Genomic DNA, 19003 nt, shown 5'->3' with positions numbered 1-19003 from the left:
TTTCGAGCAAAATAGTAAGCTGGAGCGAAATCACAGTTTTCTTGACTCAAGCGGAATCCCAACTAGTGCTTTTGAGCGGAATCTCAACAATGATTTGGAGCGGAATCACGATTGTAACTTGGGGCGGAATCACTGATGTAATTTGGAGTGGAATCTGATTTTTGATTGACTGGAGCGAAATCAGACAAAAGTATTTGGAGCAGAATTAACAAATGAACTTTGGAGCGGAATCTGATAATTTTGTCACACTGGAGCGAAATCAGCAGACAGTTTGGAGCGGAATTACTCAGAAGTGTTACTTTGGAGCGAAATCAAACACTAAGTTGGAGCGAAATCAGACCAATCTCAGGAGGAATCAAAAATTGTCTATAGGAGCGGAATCACTTCGCACATCATTTAAACCCACTTTTAGATCGAATTTTGTCCTGGTTCTTTTAAGGCTTTATCTATGTCCAATTTTAAACAATCTGTGAAAGTTTGGTCCTAATTTAATCGTGAAATCTTGTTCAGATTTAAAAAGAAGGTGTATAAGTCAGAAAATGAGACTGTTTTGGAAAGAACTCCTCGTCCTGAGCTCTGATACCACTTGTAGGATCGCGTGCTGACCCAAACGAGTCAATCGGAAGAGCTCTAATCCGTTTCAGATGCGGAAAATAAGAAACGGACGTGAAAAACAGCTTGATATACTTAATTCTGCCTTGTATTAATGATTTCACACTGATTACAGTCAAATGGCACTTCAGCAGCAGTTCGGTGCCGGAAATAAGAGAGTCATGTCTGATTTCGCTCAGAGACACCTATATATAGGGTCCTGATTTCGCTCGTAGTGACACAAGAACCATGTGGAGCGAAATCAGCAACATGTTGATTTCGCTCGAAACCGTTTCGGGCGGAATCAGCCTTTGGAGCGAAATCAGAACTTTAAAACACTAAAACATCATATTTTCTCGTAAAACGTGCCCTGATCTAACAATCTATGACTAAGACTCGATACAAGACGAAGTCGACAGATGTATGCACCAACAATTCAAAATATCAACAAACCGTGTTACTAATCATTTTCTGTGAAAGATTTTCAACATCCGAAAATTCAACAAAAATCTACATGGCAAACTTCAGCTTCTACCACTGGTCAGACACCAGCGATGTTAAAACCCAATTCTCGATGTGGTCACTTAAAGAAAAAAAGAACAGACGAAGAACTAAACATGAAAGTCGACATAATCAATGACACTAATTACAAGAAAACCTGGAACAGCATAGCATTGCTTGATGAACTCCTCCACTCTCCTCCATAAGATTTCCAGAAAAATGCAGAAGAGTTTGTTACCCAACTTCTAAAACAGGATCAGATAATCTGCAACATGCTAACTGATCTGAAAAACAAAAGAGAGCATGAAATGACATGGAGAAAGGCCAGAGTTTACGAAATCCTAACAAGTGTTAACTCTAGCGTGTAATAGTTTATAAATATTTCATTAAATTATATTTTTCTATGTAATACTTTATTTTAATAATCTCAGTGTGAACAAAAATTCTCAACATGATTCAAACGTCTCCTCTCAACTGTTGTATCATGTTGAGAGTTTCACGATTTTCATTCAAAGTTTTATGATACTTCAGTGTTTATTCGTTCATAGTCTTTAATCTATCATGGGTTTCCAAACATCTGTTGACCAAACGTCAAACATCTGTTCAACAAAAGTTAAATTGAGGTTCACCAATAGTCAAATACATCTTGACCTTAAACAGATGTTTGGTTTAAGACCATTTGTTTAAGGCTAAACATCTATTTATGGCCAAATATCTGTTTATTGCAAATATCTGTTTAAGGTTAAACATTTATTTAACTCCAAATATCAGTGTTTCAATTACTATTGGCTATCCACTGTTAGATAAAAAACAACTACTGCTCACATTTTGTTAGTTGACATCCACTGAATAAAAATGAACTACACTTGGATTATTATTAAGCTCCTCATTTTGATTGTTTGGGTATAGTATTCTTGAAATTGGTCTTTTCTTGCAAACAGTTGTTTATGGGCCAACTTCTTTTTAATGTCAAACATTTGTTTAAGCGCAAACATGTGATTGTTAAATGTTATCCACTGCTGAAGGCCAGCCTCTGTTTCTTCGTTCTTCATGTTGACCACTGACTGACCAAACATCTATGTTACATTTTGTTGGGTATCCACTGATAGTTAAAAAATAGTCACTGCTCCCCTTTTTATTGTTGACATGCACTGAAATTTACAATCATTGGTTTTTTCATCAGCGGTTGACACCTGGTCAGTTTTTAGCCTTCAGATCTTTGTAACCGCTGCCACATCAGCACTTACTTTTTCCCTAAATAAAAGCCTGATTAAAACCCTCAAACAGTGTTTTACACTGTCGAATTGAATTCTAAAAATTCTCTTCTCAAAGCAGTTTCCAGCCTTCCATTTCGAACCATTCTTCGTCTTCTTCATCAAAATGACGAAATCTATATCAAAGTCAAAATCATCATCATCTTCCAAAGAGGTCGCTCAAACGGCAGCTGAACCCATTGAAATCCCTTACAAATCCCGTCACAGTTACTTGAGTCTACTCACAAAACCCACCATCAACCACACCTTTGATTCCATCATGGACACCATATCTGCATCAAAGAACAAAACTTTGCTTACAACAGATTCTCCCATTTTCCAACAAACTCAAAGAGAGTTCTGGAAAAATGCTACCCTTGAAAAACAAGGAGACATCGTCATAGCCATCAATTATTCTATACAGGGAAAAGCAATTCAGATTACTCCATAATCAATCTCAGAAGTCTTTAAACTCGATGATCAGAAAGGTAAAACTTCTTTTTCTAAAACCGAGTTGAAAACTGATTTCTTGAAAAGGGGGTATGCAGAACAACCAAAAAGGGATACCTTAGAAAAGGGTTTCTTCCCTTCTGGAGATAGGTTTTTATTCCACACACTTTTGATGTGTGTTTCAAACAAAACAACTACTTTTAGCGAAATACCATTGAAGATCCAATGTCTGGGTTATGCTATTTTAAATAATGAAAATTATAACTATTCACAGGAGATCTTTAATGACTTAGTAAAGAATGTTGATACCAAATCATTTTTACTCTTTCCAAGGTTTCTAAGCTACTATTTCAAAGAAAAATTTGGAAAAGAAAATGAAAATTTACTCAAACAAGGTGCATCTTTTAAAATAAGTGGTTTGACAACTGAAACATTTTCTAGAATGATGGCACCTATAAAAACAAAAGCAGAGGTGCCTGAGGAAAATTTAGCAGCTACCACTACTCCTCAGGTATCTACTGTTGAGCCCACTGCTCTAGGTTTTCATAGCAGCACAACCACTGCTTTGAAACCCACACCTGCCATTACCAAAAGGACCAAAAAGAAAATATCCAGAAACCCCTCCAAACCCAAAATAAAGGCAACTCTGGAAGATGAGATCCCAGAGCAACTGCTAGTGACAAGACAAATGTCACCAAAAACCACTCCTGCTACTTCCTCACAGCAGATGGTAGAAAGATCTCAACCATTACCTCAAACTCCTCCTGCATCCTCACAAAAGGATCAGGTTGTAAACACAGGGACTCCACATTATGAAGCTCTGGATCCAATCAGATCCATCTTCCACAGTCCTGATCCCAAGGACATGTCTCTTTCAACACCCTTATCCTCACCCCTGACATTACCCCAATGCATGATACCTCTGTTGCATGCAGTTGATATAGCTCAGACACAAATCAGTTCCTCTCAATCACCTATCACTGAGAGCATACTCCTACAAGTGACTGGATCTGATGATTATACCTCTGCTATCCCGGCAGCAACTGAGGAGGTTACACCCCTTGAGTTACAAGAAAGTAAAGTAACTCTTGGTGGTAGTTCAATTGGAGCAGCAACTACAAGTGATGGATCAACAGGTCTACATTTGGACAGTTGTTTCATTAGTAAGACTCCCTTGAAGGCAATTTCTTCTATAGCACCTCTGGTAACCACCAGTGAGTTTGTTTTAACCACTGGTACCATCGAAAGGTTATCAAGTGCTGAAGAAAGAAGTCCCCAGTACCAAGAACAAGGGGCATTAATGGATGAGGCTTCATGTCCTAAGTCACACATTGGTACAACCACTGCTGGTGGGGAAATAGATGATTCCATTAAATTGGATGATGATTCAAAATATCAGGAATTAACGGGCAGAGTTGAAAAACTTGAAACATCAGTTGCTGAAATAAAGGATATGGTGCAACAGCTATTAAAAGCTCAAAAAGCACAATCCACTTCTGTTCCAGCTCAACCACCTGCACAACCTGCACTTGCTGCAAATGAGCTATGGAGGGTATTCCAACCCCTACTCCAAAAACAAAAACAAGCGGCTGATCACCAGCATGCAATACATGTACAAATGCTGACAAACATGGTGGAGTCTAGGTTCAAAGATACTCAAGCAGACATCAAGGCTATAAACGCCAGTATCCAAAACACCACTAGCAAAGCTCCTTCCACTCTACTATTCTTTCATAACCCCCCTGCAGATAATGCCAAAAAGGGGGAGATACTGAAGCAGTTGAAGAAGATGGGAATAAAACATGGCCTGTGTGTTGAACCTGAGGAAGAAAAACAAACATCTAAACCACCTCCCAAAGGCTCCAAACCTTAAACCACAAAAACTCAAACTTCCATTCAAACCGTTGATATGTCAGTAGTTTCAAAAACTGCTAACCAAACAGCTGCCATCTCTTCAACATACACCACTACAACACACACTACAACCACTGCCCTACCAGAACCAAAAACTACAACACCATCCACCAAATTACCACCTGCTCAAAAGCAGAAGACATCTACTGACACATTAGTAGTTGTAATGACAACAGAGGTTGAAACACCAGTTGTTTCAACAACTGTTTGCCAGTCATCCACCACTGCTCTCATCAATGTCACATCACCACCATCACCTCATGCGAAAAAGAAGAAGACATCAGATGTTACAACATCTGTTGTAATGGCAACAGTAGTTGAAACACCAGTTGTTTCAACAACTGTTAGTCAGACACCATTCACCACTACCCTCACTTCACTTCAAACCATCTTCACTCCACTCAACAAATCACCCAAAAGCACTCCTTCAGTGAATAAAATTTACTCCAGAAAAAGAAAAATAACTCAGGCAGATGAAGACAAACATGATCCTAATGCTGCAAAATATCTACTGGAACTAGAAGCTGTAAAAAATGAGATGAGACAATTCTACACCAAGGATGATCCTTCAATAAGAAGATTCCCTTCTCTCATCGGCTTCATAGTCCTAGAAGATATGGATGAATATCTCAAGCTCAAAGCAAGACAGGCTAAAATAAGAGCAAAAGTTGAATGTGAAGGTCAAAGTGACCAAGCCATCTCTGAAAAATTAGAATTCTTGCTCACGAAGGTCAAGCAGATGGAAGACTATGCACAAGATCTTAACAAAGAAAAGACAGATCAACGAAATAAAATGAGAAAAGAATATCTTGCATATATCATGAAAGAAAAATTCTATCCTGCTGAAGAAAAACAATTTGAAGAATGGCCAATAGTTGCTTTAAAGCATGAGGCAAACAGGATTGAAAGAATTAAAAACGATCCAAAAAAGAAGAAGACAGCTCCAAATTGGAACAAATTCAAAAAGCTCATCGTTGACCTTACATCTGAGTATAAAAGAAAGAAGCAAGAGCTGGTGGATGCTAAGGTGGATACTGCTGAAGCCATAGCAAAATGGACAAAGCAGTATACCGACGAGGCTTATGAAAGGCTTAAGAAAAGAAGGATAACAGTCTCAGACACTTCTAAGAAGCCTGATTACAAAAAGCTAGGACAGCAGATTGATGCTCTTAAAACACGGATCACATCAGCAGATAACCCTATCATTGTTGAAAACAAAGAAAAAGGAAAACTGCTAACCAATGAAGAAGAAAAAGAAAAGGAAGCTGAGTATTTCACAGAAGCCATCAAGAAAATGAATCTAAAAGGAGACAAATCAGCAACGCTTCAAGACCTTGCCAAAAAGGTATTAACCAAACCAGTATCACCAAACACTTCAGACATGACAGACATTGAACTAGATCAAAAGAAGAGGCAAGAGCATATTGAAAGAGAGACTACATAAGATATAGCTGCATCAAATAATGTCATCGAAATGGCCTTTAAACAAATGTCTGAAAGTTTACAACTTTTCACAAGACCAATTTCTTCAAACTCATCAGAAAATAAATCTCTCCCAAGAAACCCATTGGGTTCAAAAGTACTAAAGTGGATGTCTGATCAAAAGACCCACGTATTGACCTTGGTCAGATCCAATGGGGAAGTGAAGTACATATCAAGGAAAGAAGCACTAAGCCTTGGTGTTGAAGATTTGCAGGATCTCCTTGAACTTTCACTGTGCAGGGATGAGGGTGACTCAAGTTCCAAAGACTTTGAAGAAGAATTTAAAAGACAAGCTAGGGAACTTCTGATGAGAAATAAAAATCCAGAATAATGAAGGGTTTTGGCATTATCTGTTCCAGGGGGAGATTGTTGGGATTGAACCCTAACAGAGGAACAGATAATGAAAGCCAAAACTGGTGGCTCTTTATCCATTGTCCGTATACAACTGCTGCTACCCTTTAAACTGCTGACAAAGCCCTGAAGAAGTAAACACTGCTGGTTCTATCTACTGATGACAAAGCACTGCTCACTCAAGGACTGATCAACTTTGAGGAAAGCACTGATGGAAGAGGATAGCAGTACTTTAGTATATTACTTGTTTTATGTAGAAGCAGTGGTTAATAATAGCAGTATTTGTATAGGAACAGTTGTTACAGGTTGTTAGGCTGTTAGACGTCGCTTTCATGGTGACGTCAGCTGAGATGCCTCAGTTGTTTGGATTGTCTATAAATGCAGTAGTACTCTCAGTTGTGCAACCAACCATGGAGTAACAGGCTGAGGGGGAGTTTAGTTTGTAAGCATGCTTGTAATGTTTTGCTTTGATTTGTAATCTTTCAACTTAATGAAAAGCAAATGTTTATCAAAACTATCTTCCTCTTTGATTGTGTTTACAAAGTTTGTTGTTCATTTCCGCTGCACTTAAACTCTGTTCATTTCTATTTGATTTGTTCAAATTATACAAACAAACACAATCACGAAACCTTCCGATCCTAACAAGGTTAGCTAACGGACTAACTACCGGTGTTTGTGTTAGTGTGTTGCGTGTTCCGCAGCATCGCGCGGGTTCCTTACCATAATAATATGGTAACTATCCATTAATCAGGATCACATGTGGAGTTACATTTTTTGAATTTATTGTTTTTTTAACGTTTTTTTCCTGTAAGGTACTGATCGTTCATTTGTTTAAAAGTATATTAATAACTTTCTGCATCCTGGGAAGCAATCCCGGTGATGTGAAAACATTGATGTTGAATCCAATGAGATGCTTGATGTAATGAGGTCGTATTAATAAGAAATAATAATTGATATAACTAAGTTTCCCGAGCCCGGGAGCAATCCCGGGTAAAAACCTAGTATGTTTATAGATAACACCCAAAGTGTTATTCCTAAACCTGATTATCAGTTATAGAAGGTTATGAGATCTCATTTTACATGACTTGGTTATGTAACTGTCTCATTGCGTATATATATATATATATATATATATATATATATATATATATATATATATATATACATATATATATATATATATAGGGAGTCGCTAAAATAGAAACCACCTCCAGTTGTAAGAACCGCGAGAACCACTTTCAACCAATCAGATTATGCCAACATTAAGGGTATTTTGGTTATTTACCCCAAATGTCAAATCCCCTATCTCTCTCCATTTAATGCCATCAGAGATATTTAAATCTCTCACCTTTCTCTCTCTTCAAACCACCAGAGATATTTAAATCTCTCACCTTTCTCCCTCACTCATGTCCCTGCTTTCTCTCTTCAAACCTTAACCCAAACATAACCAACCGCACCATCCTTCTCTCTCGCAACTCCGGTCGACGGAGCAACTCCGGCCGACTAGTATCTTGTTTATGGTTTTTTGTTGAAAACCCTTGAAAATCTTGGGAAAAGGGGGAAAATCATTCACTTTCAGTGGATTTTTGTTACCTTTGATATGCTAGTATCTAAATCATTCACTTTCAGTGGATTTTTGTTACGTTCGATGTCGTTTTGTTCCCCTCGGTTCCCCTGTTTCCGGGGACAACCACCAGCCAAACACCCCCTCTCTGTCTCTACAGTAATCGCTGGCCACCCAACTGTGGTGGCGGCGCGTGATGCCGGTGGTTCAGTTCTTCACTGGCGGTGGAACACGAAGAGAGAGATCCGACCACCATTTTGGGCGGCGGTGCACCACAAACAACGGCAGCAGCCGTAATAGGCTACGTCGGGGGGGGGGGATGATGGGGTTGGGTGGCGTCTCGAAGCAGAGAGATCCGATGGAGCTGGCTTCTGAATCTCCGGCAGGTTTATCCCGGCGTCAGCGTCGCCGATCACGACGGCTGTGGTACCTCCATTGTTGTAAGATTTGACATTTGGGGTTTTTGGGGGTTTTGAACAGTGATAGTTTTCTGATTTGGGGTTTTTGATTTGGGATTTTTGATTGTTTTCTGATTTAAACAGTGATAGTTTTCTGATTTGGGGGTTTCTGAACAGTGATAGTTTTCTGATTCAGTGGTAGTGGCGGTGGTATCTCGCCGGTAGACCAGTGATAGTTTTCTGATTTGGGGTTTTTGAACACAAATTTTGAATTGTGTATTTTGATTATGTTTTTGAACAAAAATTGTCGTTTTAGTGATAGTTTTCTAAGTCGAAGATTTCCGGTCAGTTGGGTGTTTTTTGAATGATGCATTTTGTATTCTTTGATTCTGTGGGTTTTGATATGTTAGGCTGGGTGGCGATGATGCAAAAAAAATGTAGATTTTAATGACGATGGCGCGGCAAATATGGTGGAGGGTAGGTTTTTGAACCTGCAACCCCACTTTGCAGCCTCTTGATTATCGGGAAAGCTGAGCCAAACCCCTTTTTTTCGAGATACACATTTGTTTTGTTGTTGTTGGTTTTTTATTTTTTCCCCGAGTCGATGATGATAACAATCTATCTGAGACACCTGCCGAGTTTGCGATTTCTGGGTGCGTTTGTTTTGCGTAAAAAAGTTTTTGTAAAAAAAATGTTAAACCGTAAACTTTTTAACGTATAACGTAAAAACGTAAAACCTAAAAATTTTAACGTAAAACGTAAAGCGTAAATTTTTTTTAGTAAACCGTAAAAAGTTTTACGTAAAACGTAGAAAACCGGCGCGTAAAACGTAAAAAAACGTTAACGTAAAAAACCGGCGCGTAAAACGTAAAAAAACGTTAACGTAAAAAACCGGCGCGTAAAACGTAAATAACGTTAACGTAAAAACGGCGCGTTGAAAAAAACGACGCGTGAAAAAGCCGGGCGTAAAAACGGCGCGTCAAAAAACGAGGCGTGAAAAAGCCGGGCGTAAAAACGTAAAATGTAAAAATCTGTAAATAAACCTGAATTTGAAAATGCTTAAATTGTAAAAAACAGCGTGTAAAAAACGGCTCGTTAAAAAACGGCGTTAAAAAACGGCGCGTAAAAAACGGCGTTAAAAACAGCATTAAAAAAACGGCGCGTAAAAAACGGCGCGTAAAAAATGTCGTTAAAAAATGGCGCATTAAAAAAACGGCGTGTTAAAAAAACGACGCTTGAAAAAACCCGGCGTAAAAACGGCGCATCAAAAAAACGTAAAACGTAAAAAGTTTAAAGTAAAACTTAAATTGTAAAAAGTATAAAAATCTTATAAAAAATCTGAATTTAAAAATGTTTTTAATAAAAAAATTATATTTAAAAAATAAAAAGTAATATAATAATACTTAAAAGTAATTAAAAAACAATAAAAACAAAAAGACAAAATAAAGTCATTTTACTAAATTACCCTTTTGGATTATAATATTAAAGACATAATAAGACAAAAAGCATTTAATATTATTTTTAGTTACTTTTAATCTCATACATTGATCTTGAAGATCTAATGGCTAGAAAGTGGTTCTCTCGGTTCTTACAACTGGAGGTGGTTTTCATTTTAGCGGTCCCATATATATATATATATATATATATATATATATATATATATATGTAGGGAGCCGCTAGAATGAGAACCACCTCGAGTTGTAAGAACCGCGAGAACTACACCCCACGGAGCGCCGTTCGCCGCGATTTTTTTTTAACAAGTAGATGTGTGCATTATAAACACGGCCGTAAAAAATCACGACGAACGGCGCTCCGTGGGGTGTACTTTTTTACACCTCAAGTTTGGTGAAAAAAAAAGAAAAAAGAAAAAAAATTAAAAAACACCAAACTTGAGGTGTAAAAAAGTACACCCCACGGAGCGCCGTTCGCCGTGATTTTTTACGGCCGTGTTTATAATGCACACATCTACTTGTAAAAAAAAATCGCGGCGAACGGCGCTCCGTGGGGTGTAGTTCTCGCGGTTCTTACAACTCGGGGTGGTTCTCATTCTAGCAGCCCCCTATATGTATATATATATATATATATATATATATATACATATAGGGGGCTGCTAGAATGAGAACCACCCCGAGTTGTAAGAACCGCGAGAACTACACCCCACGGGTGGGCGTTCACCATGATTTTTTTTTACAACTAGATGTGTGTATTATAAACACAGCCGTAAAAAAAAAAAAATTTAAATGCCGCGGCCGAGGGGGTAGTTTTTTACACCACAAGTTTGGTGTTTTTAATTTTTTTTGTTTTTTCTTTTTTTCTCACCAAACTTGTGGTGTAAAAAACTACCCCCTCGGCCGCAGCGTTTAAAATTTTTTTTTACGGCTGTGTTTATAATACACACATCTAGTTGTAAAAAAAATCATGGTGAACGCCCACCCGTGGGGTGTAGTTCTCGCGGTTCTTACAACTCGGGATGGTTTTCATTCTAGCGGCTCCCTATATATATATATATATATATATATATATATATATATATATATATATATATACTATATTATAAAGCATATAGGAAGGACTGCTTAAGGTAATTTGTCATTCCTTTAAAACACCGTTAATGCATGATGTACAACCCTCTAAAGCACAATATTCATTTACCTTTCCAACAACACCCTTTTCTTTTCGGCGGCCAAACCTCACTCAAATTTTGAATTCCCGCTCAGTGTACGACCCGCATTCCTATCTATACTAACGTCTTCAACTCGGGGTTAGGGTTATCAGAACTTAGAAGAGTCTTCTCTTAGCATTCGATGTCTTGTTCACTGCGTCATCAATTCTATGTCCACTTGCACTACCACCACCACCAACACCCATATTGCCGCTGGTGAATCAATGGTGGTGGTTAGGGTTTGATGGTTGGGGTTAGGTGGCTTGTTGGTGTTGACATTAGGATTTTGAGACCAGATCGGAGGCCTATTCAAGATCAAGCGGTTTGTGAGTGAATCTGATGGCTAAGATTGCGATTCAGGTGTCGATAAGGTGGCAACGTGAGAAGGAGGCCGCTTCCATAACTCCGGCTGTGGCAGAGGATGATGGTGGCTACCGATCTACTCCTTGGTAAGCTTCAACATCTTTTATTTTCTTCCACTAAAGTTTGTTTCTATACTTCTTACTGTATTGACAAGTTTACTTGCAGGTTCTGGAAATAAAAAAGTCAAGTTCTGGACAATTTGAATTTTCACCACCAACAACAAAAACATTTCTCAGGTATCTTTAAGAAAGTAATGTTTTGTTTACATATCTTATAAAGAGAGCACTTTTATGAATGTTTGTTGTTTACAAGAGATTTATAAGAGTAGAACGTTAACTGGCTTCCAACAAGGTAACTATTGCCTCTTTGCTTGAAATTTGGGTTAATTCCATTTCTTCACATTCTTAACTGTTGTTTTCTACAATTTGTTAGAGCTGAGTCTTGTATTAGAGTGTTTGGCAAATTATCTAGCTGAGTTACCTAAGCGTATTGTCATCAATGGGAATTTTTTTGGTTGGCTTTGCTTCTTATTAATTTTTGTTAAAATGCCTATGGCCCAAGGATTAGGTATCAAATAAAAGTTTGTTTGGTTTACTATTGTTATTTTTAGATCCAGATGCAGAAAAACAAACCTTTGGACGAAAATCGTAAAACTGGTCAAACCTCAGGACGAAAATGACGTTTTACTCTACCATTTATATTTCTAAGTTAAATATGCTAATCAAGTATTACAGTTCTTAAACTAATGTGTAAAATATTCAAAATTGTTGCTACTAATGTGTGGTCGTGTCACAAAGGCAATGGTGGTTCGTGAGCCCAATCGAGATCCCCTTATTCGGGAAAAGTGTTACTTGCACTGAGAATAGAGGGATGGTGACATGACTGGATACTTTTGATGCTTGTCCCAATAAAGGTATAAGTGGATAGAACTTGTGACATTCACGAGGATGATTTCCTATGAAATCATCAAAATTAAGATCACATTCTGCATCGTAAGTGCAACCACATCACCTTCAACATGACGTATTTATGGTCTTTTTCATTCGGTGAACGATTTGGATTAGGAAAGACAATCAGGTTCCCTGCAAACGGGAAAAACTGTTGAAGAGTTATGGATAATGAGTGTTTAAGTTTAGGAACTATTGTTTTAAGGAAATATGAGGTAGGATGAGGGAACTCGTAAAAGAAAACTTGGTGGATCGGGAAGAATAGTAGCCATGCTGAATCAAAGAAAGTAAGTGGTAGAGATCTGTCCCCGATGGTGGAAGGTGGTGGAGATATTCGACACTTTTCAAGAACGTTCAACATCTTAGGGGGTGTTTGGTGTTGCGTTTTCAAAATAGATTATGCGTTTTCAAATCTGCGTTTTAAAAAAGCATGTAGGTACATGCTTCTCCAAAACTGCGTTTTGGAGGCAGATAATCACCTTCTCATCCAAACATTTTTTTAGATTATTTATGTTTTATAAACGCACTGATCAAATAATCACTTCAAAACGTAATCCCAAACACCCTCTTAGTGGTGGGTTCCTTGAATCTTATTGTTTGGTTTGTCATTGTTGTTACCGTAATCAGTTACATAATCAAATATTAGGTTTGGCTGAGAAAAAAATTGAAACGTTGACACGTATTTTTTTTCATCAAAAATGTGTCCAAAATAAGTATAAGACCACCCGTAGTGGTGGGTTTTTGGGCTTTTTTTCCCAAAAAAATGCCCCCCAACGCCTTAAAACCGCCCCCTGGGCATTTTTTTTTCAAATAAAAATGTCATGAGCGTGCCTTTTTAAACGCCTTTGTTCGAAATGTTTGGCCAATGACCGGTATTCTTCTTTTTGTTTGGCCAATATCATTTTCTATGGTTTTTTTATTTAATTTTATTATACCACTTTTAACATAATGCCCCACAATGCCCACATCCCCACTACACCCATTTTAGAAAAAAACACCCCATAATGCCTCATTGCTGACTGGACTGAAACATGGCGCAAAACGCCCAAGGTTGGAGACATTATTTGTATCATCCACTACACATAGTCTAATGGAAGGGACTTGATTAAGACTTGGTTCGTAATTAGGTAATCACTATTTAATTGGAATTATTTTGTATTTATATATAAACTAGAGTAAACTGGAATTTTACCCCGTGGGGTTTAGGCTGATTGGCATGTCTACCCCCCCTAAGGAAATAAATGCAATTTTACCCTCCACTGTTTGCTCTTATGATGCAACTTTACCCCCCAACGTTAATTTGGCTTAACAGTCAACATAAGAAGCTAATGGTCAAAGGGTAAATATGTCATTTTGCTATTATTGTGAAGCTTCTTCTCTACAACACCCCTATAAGTAACATATCAAAGCAGAATTACCCCCCCCCCCATCTTCCCACCATCCTCCTTCCTCCTTCGAACCTGCGATCACCTTCTCTGGTGACATTAGGGTTCTCTAGCGATCAGTGATTCTCCGGCGATCAGGCTTCTCCTCCGGCGACATCAGGTCCTCCGGCGATAACAACTCCTCTGCTATCTTCAGACCTTACAAAATGCCGGTTGTTTGTTGGCTAATCCGCTACCTCATCCGCCACAATGCAGGTATAATCGGCCAATATTAGTTAATCAGGGTCAAATTTAGTCATTATCATGTTATAAACAGGGTTAGGGTCTGATTTGGTTCACTGTTGGTTTTTTTACAGTTGACCTGACGATGAGCTAATCAAGCTCATCATTAGTGGTCCACCTGATGATCTTTGTGTTTGGGAGGCATGTCCTCAACTTCCATTATCCACCGAAGAGTTGAGCGGATGTTTACTCTAGTAGTTATTTAGCTTTTGTTTAATATGTAGGTTAACTTAACTTAATCGAAGCTTTTGTGTAATATGTAGGTAAACTTAACTTAACTTATTTAGCTTTCGTCTAAAATGATGATAATGATTTTAGGTATGTTGTTAGCTTGGTTACCTTTATGCAGTGTTGTTGGAATCCTTTATGCATTTTGTGTAAAATGATGATTTTGGGTATGTTGTTAGCTTGATCAGCAGATTGATGTGCCTATAATGTGCCTAGTTATAAGAACAACAGATTGATCAGCAGGTATGTTTGAACTTCCCCTCAGCAGGTTTTATGTGTAGGTATTATAGATGCTATGATGCAGAAAAATATCATGGAAACATGGAATAATGTGTTGTTTTTGGCCCAGATTCTTGACATTATGTTTGATCAAAATGGCCAGCATGTTAGTTATTGATTAGGATTACATTTTGATCTCCATTTGATGATCATACACAGTGGTTAGTCCATAACTTATAACTCAATAAACAGGTTCTTTGTTATAAGTTTATGACTTGATCATGAATAAGAAATAGAAGCTATGATGTAGAAAAAGATCATGGAAACATGGAATAATGTGTTGTTTTTGGCACAGATTCTTGACATTATGTTGGAGGGCAAAGGTGTAAGTATCCACTTTTCTTTCCTTTTGTCACAAAAACAGAAACTATTTATGATCATACAGTTGCTAGGGCTAGTAACCTGCTAGCCATATGATCATACAGATGATCATACAGATAGACTAAAATGAATAACATTGTGCATTTGCATTACAGATAGACTAAAATGAATAACAATGGATACTGATGCTAAAATGACAGTTTGGGTCAGGTATGTGCCTTTCATGTGCATTTGCATTACAGATAGACTAAAATGAATTGAATTAATATGTGAGCAATGAATTGAATGTGTATACTGATGCTAAAATGTGTATACAGTTGCTGCAAATGAATTGAATCAATATGTGAGCAATGAATTGAATCAGTGGGTTGATTAAGAGCAGGGGTTTATAAGAGCAGGGGTATTAATTGCATCAATATGCATCATAAGTTATTAATTGGTTTCGATTATTTAGTTATTCAATATGCTGCAAATGAATTGAATATGGGTGGTGGCGGGAAGGGATTTGGATGTCCCCAGGGGGTAAAATATTGCTTCTTAACAGAAAGTATAAGGGGGAATAAGAAAGGGCATTTTAGTAATTTACCTGTGAGGGGTAATTATGCAACATAACAGGAATGTTGGAGGGTAAAATAAAAGGGTAAAATAGTTATTTCATATTAAATCTGACAGATCAGTTAGCCAAATTAACGCCGGGGGGTAAAGTTGCGACATAAGAGCAAACGTTGGGGGGTAAAATTGCATTTATTTCCTTTGGGGGGAGGGGGTAGACATGCCAATCACCCAAAACCCCAGGGGGTAAAATTGCAGTAAAACAATTATTTTAAAACCCCAAATAAATATAAATTCATGTATATCTAGAACGAAACTAATAACAAATAAAATTGTTAGTAAAATTTATGACAAACTGATATGTAAAATAATAAATATTAAATGAAATAATACATGATAACTTAGTTAATGTTTTAATAATAAAACAAAAACAAAATCTAATTCATTAACTGTTATCATTAAAAAGATTATACAAATTAAATATAATATTAAAATTCAATAAATAATATTGACTTAAAATAATACGTAATGAATATAAATATTTAAATAATAGTTAAAATGAGATCAGTGCTAAAAGGACACGTAAGCAGGATGTGAAATAAAACATCAATGTACAAAATAGCACTAGTTTAAATTTACGTGTGTTACACGAGTTGTATAAAGAAAATACTTCTTATAAATTTATTAATTTAATAAATTAGATATAAATGTGGATGTTACTATACTCATAATTGTTTCCCGTTTTAAGATTATTAACATAATTTAGCACCCCCTACTCTTAAATACGAAGTGGTTTCTCATTGTCAAATGTACCTTGCTTTCTCTTCTTTATTGTTGTCTATGATCTGCATCATTCTTCACCAATTTCAACTATAAGATGCTTAGCTCATGTTTACATACAACACAAAAAAGAAAAATATTATTAACACAAATATATAATTCGTACTTGATTATTGACTTAAGCAAAATATTTTAACATGTTAAACTATTATTATATCTTAACATGCTAAACTATTGTTAATATACTTAACATTTTAAACTATTATTAAATATTTTAACTAGTCAAAGTATTAGTAACATAAGTTGCGAATCTATAGTCAAATACTTGTACGGCTGTACATATCATCTTCTTTCAAACATTTGCTACCTTCACCTTCCATGAAAGTTGTTGTCAAAGTGAATCTCCAAAAAGCCCATTGCTAATTAAATGATGAATTTATAGGTTAGATTTGGTTACAAAGACCAAATCTAAGGACAGTACCATAGACTGCAGGAAACCACGCTAAAATTCTTGCATTAAAGGTGTTTAACAACACTGTTATTAAGTTATCATGGTTGATATTGGTACACTGACATTTTAACCAAGCATTAACCCTCACACAAAGATTAATAGATAAGACCTAAATCGCTTACTATCAGTACCTTAGTTATTAGATGCATACACCTAAAACAACTTTCGACCTTTTGAATGTAATTCAAGGTTTCTTCATCAGTTTCACTTCTAGATCAGTAACATTGAAGACTGTCCAAACACAACATCAATTAACAATTTAATATTAATCAATTTCAAAATCAACTGATTAAAAAGAAGTGGGGATATGCTTATTACCCTTGATGTTAAAAAGCGTCCAGAACAAAACTTTACCACTTTTAACCGAGAACCATTCTTTTGGTGAAAATAGGCCATATCATAGTTGATCACCCATGAGGTTTCTTCTTAGGCTCTTTCTTCTTAAGCTAGATCCACCATTGACTCACTTCCAATTACCCCCCATGGATGTCCTACAATTAATTACAAACATAAATCTTAGAATTCCGAACCGACTACTTATTTAAGCTTTTCAGCATGAATAAGATCTTTAAGTTGTAAAGAACAAAGACTTACGTTTTCTTCTTAGCACCTCCATCAGCCCTACATAAATAACATCCAACCAAAGTAAGAGACATATAACAAATACAGGTGTCGCATACATATGGAATGTAAAAATACCAATATATTCATCTTGCGGAGAATGCTAGACATCTCCTCTCACTTCTTTTCAGCCCTCTTGTGAGTTTCCAAGTTTCACTTGGCAACTTTGAGGGCACGTTTGTCTTTTCCTACCTTAAGAAGTTCGGTAATTCTCTTCTCGCATGGAGTAAACCCGGCCACATCTCTGATTCTCACAAAGTGTACTCTTTTGCTTGTTTTCTATAGTAAGAACCAATACATAAAAGAAGGTTGAGATATGAAAATCAAAGTCTTTGATAAAAAAATATACAAAATATTACTTACCCTTTCATGTCGTGGTGCCAATTCCTTCTTGGTCACGACATGTCCTTTGTTTAGACTCGCAAAAAGTCTCGTATTCAGCTCTTTTGGAGGAATCTTGAGCTGAAAAGAGAATTCAATTCAATATACTTTCACATACATTTTACAATGCATTAAAGGGGTGCATTATAAAGTAAAAACAAAACAGGTGCAAGCTAGGCACCTCAAACAGACACAAAGTATTTTGGTCAAAAATTGTCGAATGAATTAAGTGATCAAATTTAGTTTGTGAGGTACCGTGCTATTGTGATTTGCAAAAATGTGTTGAGTTGATTAACAATGAAAATAGTTTCAGGATATAGTTCAAGGATATCAAACTATATCAATTATCAAACAATAAACAATAAAAGTAAAAGTAGACACGAGATGTACGAGGAAAGCCATTGATCGATCTTGATCGCCGGCACAAAACCTTGGGAGCTGACAATTGCCAGCTGTCTTTGTTCTTCTTATTAATTGAAATATCAGGATACAACTTCGGGATAATGCTCGGATCAGATCTAAGTGTTACAATGATTGTGAAATGTGAGTGAATGAGTGAGTGATTGCGAAAATAGCAAGTAATCAGTGTGTGTACGAGATTGTACGTGTTTTTCTAGTGATACGGTGTCACACCCCAACCGATGGCGGAATCATCAGGGCGCGGTACTAGGGGAATCAGATTGCTCAAGAGAATCATAACAACTATTTATTACCAATATTTTAAAAGTTCATCATCCCATACTAACGAACAAATATTTAACAAACTTCATTACAGATAGCGAGTTCTCATAAACAAACATGATCTGACAACCTAGATTTTATTGTGGGTTTGTAGACTTCCTATCTTGTTTGCAGCATAACAATCCATCAACCTGTCACATACGTTATAATAAAAGTCAATACATAAAGTAAGGGTGAGTACACAAGTTTGCATAAATATAGTATAAAAGTGTTTACGCATAACCAGCATGTAACACGTAACGAGTGAAGCATGAAAACTACAAACAATGATCATCCTAACCACGTGACTGCGAGTAGAGTATGCGCGACACATGTTCACCGAAGCGAACACGTGAAGTAAAGTATGTGATCCTTAGCAACCCCTGACAAATCAGGTGCTGAGTCCAAACTATAGTACTATCGTTGCTAAAGGTGGTCGGGCAAGTAATCACTGTATAAGCATAGCA

At 36.9% G+C, this 19003-nt stretch overlaps 1 pseudogene; it reads right to left on the bottom strand.

Annotated features, from left to right (window-relative positions):
* Positions 1-12302: 12302 nt before the first annotated feature.
* Positions 12303-12837, bottom strand: LOC118485070 (annotated as a pseudogene).
* Positions 12838-19003: the final 6166 nt, after the last annotated feature.

Source organism: Helianthus annuus, chromosome 12 (genome assembly GCF_002127325.2).
Source record: "Helianthus annuus cultivar XRQ/B chromosome 12, HanXRQr2.0-SUNRISE, whole genome shotgun sequence".
Lineage (NCBI taxonomy): Eukaryota > Viridiplantae > Streptophyta > Magnoliopsida > Asterales > Asteraceae > Helianthus > Helianthus annuus.
Note: the sequence above shows the minus strand (reverse complement) of the source record. Positions and strands in the feature narration are given on the sequence as shown.